The sequence below is a fragment of the Apium graveolens genome, chromosome 2, assembly GCF_009905375.1.
Source record: "Apium graveolens cultivar Ventura chromosome 2, ASM990537v1, whole genome shotgun sequence".
In the NCBI taxonomy this organism is placed as follows: domain Eukaryota; kingdom Viridiplantae; phylum Streptophyta; class Magnoliopsida; order Apiales; family Apiaceae; genus Apium; species Apium graveolens.
In genome coordinates this window covers 61,207,236-61,214,279 of record NC_133648.1, presented here as the reverse complement: position 1 = coordinate 61,214,279, position 7,044 = coordinate 61,207,236, and positions in this window count along the sequence as shown.

Sequence of the window (7,044 nt, the reverse complement as noted above, 5' to 3'; positions counted from 1 at the left end):
GTTTTGATTTCATTGATATTAATAAAAGACTTGTTTTGTTTTTATTACGGGCTCTATCTATTTAAGTGTTTAAATAAGATATACCATAGTTTAGAGTAAAGCTTTTATGGATTATGATGAGATCATAATAGTGAGACCTAAAAGATGATAACTCTAAACTTAAATAGTTCCTGATCATAGGATTACTAACTGGTAATTAATAATCCGCAAAGATCGGTACATACTATGCTTGCTTCATTATGAAGGATGTCTGTTCTCATAGACATTTGTGTGGTGACACTATAGCTAGTATGTAGGTGCTTATTATAGAATAAGTTCACTGAACATGACTCGCACAGCTGAACAACTGATGGAGTTCACTCACGTGTTAGCAGTTGTTCACATAGTGATAGTTGTACAAGTATCCTTAGACTTGAGGTCATCATAGTCATCTTGTGTACACTGAACTATGCTTTGGTTTAGTTCTTAGTCTCCAGGGACAATTATTAGGGCTCTACTGGGTATAGGAATTTGTACACGAAGATAGTGTATGATCAATAAAGGATCTACCCCTTCCAGTGAAGGAAGCGAATGTTCAAGGCTATCCACTTATGCTAGTTCAGGAATCTCTGGCCAGAGTGAATGAAATTAGAAAGGAGTTTCTAATTTGTATAGAACTAAGCATAGTAAATGGTAAGCAAGTGATTAAATTAGATAGGCTTGACACAAGATCCACGCCTTGTATTTAATCAGGACATTGTAGGGTAGAAGGAGTTTATTGTATGGTAACTATTCACTAAATAGGTTCTTGGTATTCTAAGCAGTGAATTCGTATTATCCGGATAGTCGCGATATGCTGAGAAGTATCCCTCACGATGTAGAATAAATGTGATTAATTAATTAATCATATTTAATAAATTAGAAAAATTATATAAATAATGATAAAATAGTTTTATTGTTATTTATTTCTACTACCGGCTTAATATTGAACCTACAGGGTCACACCATAAAAAGAGAATGATTTAATGGTGGAGGAATTAATTAATAATGGCTAATAATTATTTATTTGTGAAATAAATAATTAATTGGCAAATTTAATAATTGATTAAATGAGATTTAATTGATTATAAATTAATTAAGAAAAGTTCTTAATATTATTAATTACGGATTTAATTTTTTGGAAATTAAATCAAGAGAGAGAATTATTTCTAAAGTGTTTAGAAAAAGGATTAATAATTAAAAGGTGTTTTAATTATTAATGAGAATAATAAATAGGATAATAATAATAATATTTATGGGAAAATTTCAGCTGAAAATTTTGCCTATAAATATACTATTATAAACCCTATTTTTATTCTAACCCCAATTTTTAAAAAAACCTAATTCTCTCCACCTCCTCCTCCGCCTTAACGTCGTTTTCTTGGTGGATACCGGTGGAGTGCTTCACGTTTGAGGAGCAGTTGCTAAGGATCTCCGATCGTTGCTTTTGGATCACATATTAAAGGTTAGTAATCGATCCCTATGTTTTTACCACGATTTATATGCTTTTATTTGGATTTTATATGTGTAAAAGTGTTTTACCATGCCTCCGCTGTGATTAAAATCCAACATTGGTATCAGAGCATAGGTTGTATGCATATAGATCTGTGGTAAAAATTTCAGAATTTTATGTGCTTGTATGAATTAATTATGATTTTTACAAGTTATTTTATGGATTAATTTTGTCTGATGAGAAATCGTTTCTCAGAATAATTTTGAATGTTGATCTGGGTTCTACAAGTGTTGTAGATCGTCTGGGTTTTTTTTTCATAATTTTATGATGTATAGATTTTTTATTATGAATTTTTGAAGTTCTTGTAATTAAATTCGTAATTAAATAATCATATATATATAAATTGTAAGTATGTATATATATATATTTGCTGCTATTGCTTGCATGTGTGTTGAATGTTATACTGATGTTGGGTCTTTGATTGGTTGGATAAATTGGTTAAATTTGAATTTGGGGACTGAGTTTGTAGTATGATGGTTGAATATTTGTGTGTTGATGGTTGCGAGTGAATTGATAAGGATTTAGAGTGGTAATTAAATTGGAAATCGTGTAAACATAACTGTCGTAACGCCCGTTTGCATATAGACTGTTGTACTTTGTATTCGTAGCAGAAATCTCACTGATCACACTGTAACCTTGCCATGTTTAGCTAGATCATGTCGTAAGCTTCGTTTTGGTATGTTGTTCACTTAGATCCGATGTACGGTTTAGGAGAAACGACCGTTTTAAGTTAAGGCATTTTGCGAACGAACCTTTACCCCTCGCTTTATATTGAGACCTTGTTTAAGGCCTTTAAAAGACTAATTGGAATATGAAACAATTATGTTAGGTGGATTAGGAAGCTGGTAAAATACTCGCGAAAGAGTCGCCTTAAAACATTTAACGGTTAATTTTATAAAAATGGTGGAGCCGAGGGTACTCGAGCGACTTATGTAAATCGTTAAGCGCAAAAGTGGACGTTAGGGTCTAAGTGGATAAAGTCTAGTTTCTTAACCGACCGTGGTTTAATTCCGGCTTATGTTATTGTTCATAGGTTACCGGACCCACTCTGAGCTTAATTCTACCCCGGAACACTCAAGCAAATTTTCTACCCGTTATACTATTGTTGTGATGTAATATATTGATGCATTATCTTGAGATAAGTGCATGGTTATTATTAGCAAGTCTTGCGATATATTGGAGCATGTTGATATGATATATATATATGCATGCCTGTTTCATAATCTTGATATTTCATTGCCGATTCAATTGTTATAAACTGCATAATACCTATGCTAGAGATAGACATTATTTGCGTATACCCTTAGTATAGGGGACCCAAAGTTGAACATTTTCCTAAAACCGGGAGGCGAGGTTCCTGAGTATATTATATAGTTTTCTATAACTATCAATCGAATAAAGTATATTCGATAGTTTTGAATAATAATCAAACTTATTTTCGATTATTCAAATAAAGATCTTACTTTCGTATAAGTATATCTTTTGTTATTTATTATACGTTTCAAGTATGAGTTTTAAAACTTCTACTTCATTTGTTTTTATAAAGATCATCCTTTATGGGAATATTATTTAAATAATAATATTCAGATATTTTTTAACATATCGGGACTGATTTATTTTATTAAATCATTATTACTCCAAATATTCTTAAAAATGTTTTCGAGTCTTCAAAATGATTTTTAAAGTTCGAGCGGATCCCAAAACTCATTTTCAAATTTAAGATCTTCCTTTCGAAGGGGATTTAAATACTCGCTCAAAACCTAAGGGATCTGGCTCCGTGGTGTATTTTTGGCGCAACGAAGTTGCTAATTTGATAAAAAGCGTTTGATTACTTGCCCAACGTTCGGGAAGTAAGCCCAATCAAAATGCGTTGGCATAGGCATCATGGGCTCAGTGGGAATCCATCAAAGTGTAAGTGACTCAGTGGGAGTCCATCAAAGCGTAAGTGGCTGAGTGGCAGTCCAGCATAAGGTCCCAATGCGGCCAGGGTAACGACCAGTGGGGAATTCTTCCATCTACTAGTAGAAAAGGTGACTTAATTGGTATCTTTGCCTGATCAGCAAGATATCAGGTTTATGCCAAGGTTTTCTTCTTTCCAAATTTATTGGATATTACAACTCTGTTTATACATTTCATGATAGAGGTTTTCAAGGAGTGTATGAGATATATATATATATATATGTATATATATAGGTGTATATATATATCGGGACTTGATGAAGTATCTCGTAACTTCATTTCTTTCAAATGATATTTCAAAGATTGAATCTATTCAAGTCTTATCTTGTAGTCTCATTTATGTGATGAACTTTTGAAACTGATTATACCTTGAACGGTGGTAGTTCAAGTAGTATTCAGAAAAGATATAAGTATATTGGAGTATCTTGTAACTTCATATTTTCAATTTCTATCTAGTTAATGATTATCTTATGCATGACAAAGATTTTCAGAAAAATATTGAGACAAGGTTAGATATATGAGATCACATTGCAATGATATTCTTATACAGTTATAAACTGGAAATCTGTGTATATTATGCATGGAAGAGGATTTCCAAGAGTTTAAAAGTATATATACATATATACTGATTATTTTACAACTTGGTCGCGATAAGATATCAAACTTGGTTCATTTCTTCTTGACCAAGACTTTTATGAGTACTGTGAGAATGCTCATATATTGTTAATTCTTATACATGTTATTTCGGTGGGCTTGTTGCTCACCCTTGCTTTATTATTTCATCACACAACAACAGCTAGACAAGATGAACAGGACCACGCTCCCAATTCGTGAGTGGATAGGAAATATTCCGCAATTTCCTGTAGGCGTTGATGCCGTTGTAGCTGAGGTAGGAACTACCAATAGGATAGGTTTTCAACTTTTGATGTACCAGATTTATGTATATTTATGAATTTTAATAATGGCAAAGAATATGTAAATTTATTCAGAAACCCCTTTTGAGGTGTAATGACTTATAATTGTGGAATAAAATGACTTGTGTTATTTTTGGTATTCATCTCTGAGACTATAACTTGTGGTGTGTATAATATGGGGTCACAATACACAGTAGTTGGTTGTTTATTAAGATTAAGTGTTATTAAGGGAAATGGAACGCGTGACAACCCGGATCCCCGACCCCGGATTTGGGGGTGTTATAGAAATGGTATCAGAGCTAAGCGTTATAAACCTCAGATATGATGTGTCGTTAAAATAATAAATTCACTAAGATAATAAGAACTCTTGCCAAGTTCATAGTCGGACTACCTAACATAGTACTGACAGTTAAAACCCTTACGGGAACCCTTATAAATATCATGAGAGTAACATAGATCGTTATCGTATAAGGTAGCGGGGCACCAAATCCTAAAGTTCAAGAGCAACAACACCATGATGTTTTACTACATATTGGGGATCAGATTGTGGATCCAATGGAGCACCCTAATGAGGGACCAGATGATGTTCATATTGAGGATGTAGCGGTTGAGGATGTTGTCCTAGAAGGGATTATTATTGAGGAGGATCCCGTGGAGGATCCTGACAAGAATGAAGAAAGGACCGCTGAGGAATTGATGACCGTAGTTAGGGCGACTACCAGAGGTAGGATTGCCCGGTTACTACCATAGGTTTGTTCAAGTTTGCAAAGATAGCAGCACTTTAACGCGGCTTACTCGTAAGATTGAGAAGTTCGAATGGACAGAGAAATGCAAGAACGACTTCCAAAAACAGAAGAAAACATTGGTGACGACCCCTATATTGGCGTTGCCGGATGGAAAAAGAGATTTTATGATTTATAGTTACGCTTCACACAAGGAATTAGGATGTTGTCCTAGAAGGGATTATTATTGAGGAGGATCCCGTGGAGGATCCTGACAAGAATGAAGAAAGGACCGCTGAGGAATTGATGACCGTAGTTAGGGCGACTACCAGAGGTAGGATTGCCCGGTTACTACCATAGGTTTGTTCAAGTTTGCAAAGATAGCAGCCCTTTAACGCGGCTTACTCGTAAGATTGAGAAGTTCGAATGGACAGAGAAATACAAGAACGACTTCCAAGAACATAAGAAAACATTGGTGACGACCCCTATATTGGCGTTGCCGGATGGAAAAAGAGATTTTATGATTTATAGTGACGCTTCATACAAGGAATTAGGGTACATTCTTATACAGCGTGAAAGGATGATCCCTTACGTGTCAAGACAATTTAGGAAATATGAAATTCGATATCCTACCCATGATCTTGGGCTCACGGTAATAGTTTTTCCCTATAGATTGGAGGCACTACTTGTATGGAGAGAAGTGCGAGATTTACACAAACCATAAGAGCTCTAGTACATTTTCACGCAGATAGAGCTCAACATGCACCATAGGAGGTGGTTAGAGCTAATCAAGGATTACGATTATGAGATTCTTTATCATCCAAGAAAAGCCAATATAGTGGCTGACGCCCTTAGTAGAAAGGAGAGATTCAAGATAATAATGTCTTCGGAAGAGTTGATAAGAGATTTCGAGAAAATGGAAATAGAAGTGAAGGTAACCGGAGTCGGTACTGAAAAGCTGTTTGAGATTGTAATACAGCCCGAATTATTGGAAAAGATCATATTGTGCCAAGAAAAAGTGATGAATGAAGACAGAGAGACAATGAATAGAAAAGAGATTAATACCGAGAAAGATGATAAGGGAATAATAAGGTACTCCTACAGAATTTGGGTTCCAAATGTTCAAAAGCTTAAGGACGGGATCTTAGATGAAAGCCATAGTTCGACGAATAAGATTTAGGGAAAACCCTGAATATGATAGTCAGGGTGGTCGCCATCAAGAAAGAAGGAACCCATAACATAATGAAGTGGAAAACAAGGATTTTAACGTATAAGATAACCCCGATAATGGGAGAAGGATGAAACATTTCATACTGAGAAAACAAAAGTCGAGCAAGATAAGGAAAACCAGGACGGTACTCCTATGGGGCAATTCATATACCTTCCTAAAAAACTTATACTTTTACCCCCAACCACCACCCTGAGGAAACAATGCGGTGGGAAATTCTTTCAGGACCTTTAAGTCATTAAGCTCTCAGAGTTCTAAGGAACAAGTTGACCCAGTCGAGGCAAGAGCCTGGCTAAAGGAAATAGAGGAATCATTTGAGATTCTAAATGATTGATGAAGCGCAAAAGACTGTTTTTATCACTTACCTTCCTAAGAGAGAGGCCACCCGTTGGTGGAAGGCTAAGGAAGATAGAGAGATAGTGTAGAAGTTTTAAAACCAGGCCGGAGGCGGACAAGTATGATGAATCATGAATCTAGGTTGTGAAAGTCGTTAAGGTTCATCTGAAGGACACAAATCCAGAATGACGGGATGTTTGAAATCAATGCTTATGTTGTGTTGGTTCATGAAATGGTTGCAATAGAAATGAAAATAAAAGACTGAAAGGGGAAGGAGTATAAAGGGATATAAAGAAAATAGAGTTGAGAAGTGATAAGGGAGTTAGGTATGTGAAACCCTAAGAAACCCTAGCA